The sequence below is a fragment of the Micropterus dolomieu genome, linkage group LG12, assembly GCF_021292245.1.
Source record: "Micropterus dolomieu isolate WLL.071019.BEF.003 ecotype Adirondacks linkage group LG12, ASM2129224v1, whole genome shotgun sequence".
In the NCBI taxonomy this organism is placed as follows: domain Eukaryota; kingdom Metazoa; phylum Chordata; class Actinopteri; order Centrarchiformes; family Centrarchidae; genus Micropterus; species Micropterus dolomieu.
In genome coordinates this window covers 35,847,759-35,848,948 of record NC_060161.1, presented here as the reverse complement: position 1 = coordinate 35,848,948, position 1,190 = coordinate 35,847,759, and the positions used below count along the sequence as shown (strand labels likewise).

At 53.3% G+C, this 1,190-nt stretch overlaps 2 protein-coding genes across 5 annotated transcripts in view; both read right to left on the bottom strand.

Moving 5' to 3' along the window:
- LOC123980308 (H-2 class II histocompatibility antigen, E-S beta chain-like) overlaps nt 1-1,190 on the bottom strand; it is a 236,945-nt gene that overhangs the window by 112,854 nt on the left and 122,901 nt on the right. The gene's annotated exons all lie outside the window — the stretch shown is intronic.
- Nucleotides 1-1,190, bottom strand: part of ctc1 (CTS telomere maintenance complex component 1) — a 30,361-nt gene that overhangs the window by 25,360 nt on the left and 3,811 nt on the right. The gene's annotated exons all lie outside the window — the stretch shown is intronic.

Genomic DNA, 1,190 nt, shown 5'->3' with positions numbered 1-1,190 from the left:
CAGAGACAGAGACAGAGAGAGAGACAGGTGAGACAGAGACTTAGAGAGAGACAGGTGAGACCCCAGAGACAGAGACAGAGAGAGAGACAGGTGAGACAGAGACTTAGAGAGAGACAGGTGAGACCCCAGAGACAGAGACAGAGAGAGAGACAGGTGAGACCCCAGAGACAGAGACAGAGAGAGAGACAGGTGAGACAGAGACTTAGAGAGAGACAGGTGAGACCCCAGAGACAGAGACAGAGAGAGAGACAGGTGAGACAGAGACTTAGAGAGAGACAGGTGAGACCCCAGAGACAGAGACAGAGAGAGAGACAGGTGAGACCCCAGAGACAGAGACAGAGAGAGAGACAGGTGAGACAGAGACTTAGAGAGAGACAGGTGAGACCCCAGAGACAGAGACAGGTGAGACCACAGAGACAGGTGAGACCACAGAGACAGAGACAGAGAGAGAGACAGGTGAGACCCCAGAGACAGGTGAGACCACAGAGAAAGAGACAGGTGAGACCACAGAGACAGGTGAGACCCCAGAGACAGAGACAGAGAGAGAGACAGGTGAGACCCCAGAGACAGAGACAGAGAGAGAGACAGGTGAGACCACAGAGACAGGTGAGACCCCAGAGACAGAGACAGAGAGAGAGACAGGTGAGATCCCAGAGATAGGTGAGACCACAGAGACAGAGACAGAGAGAGAGACAGGTGAGACCCCAGAGACAGAGACAGATGAGACCACAGAGACAGAGAGAGAGACAGGTGAGACCCCAGAGACAGAGACAGAGACAGGTGAGACCACAGTGACAGAGACAATGAGAGAGACAGGTGAGACAGAGACTTAGAGAGAGACAGGTGAGACCACAGAGACAGAGAGAGAGACAGGTGAGACAGAGAGACAGATGAGACCACAGAGACAGAGACAGAGAGAGAGATAGGTGAGACAGAGACTTAGAGAGAGACAGGTGAGACCCCAGAGATAGGTGAGACCCCAGAGACAGAGACAGATGAGACCACAGAGACAGGTGAGACCACAGAGACAGAGACAGAGAGAGAGACAGGTAAGACAGAGAGACAGGTGAGACCCCAGAGACAGAGACAGATGAGACCCCAGAGACAGAGAGAGAGACAGGTGAGACAGAGAGACAGGTGAGACCCCAGAGACAGAGACAGATGAGACCACAGAGACAGGTGAGACCCCA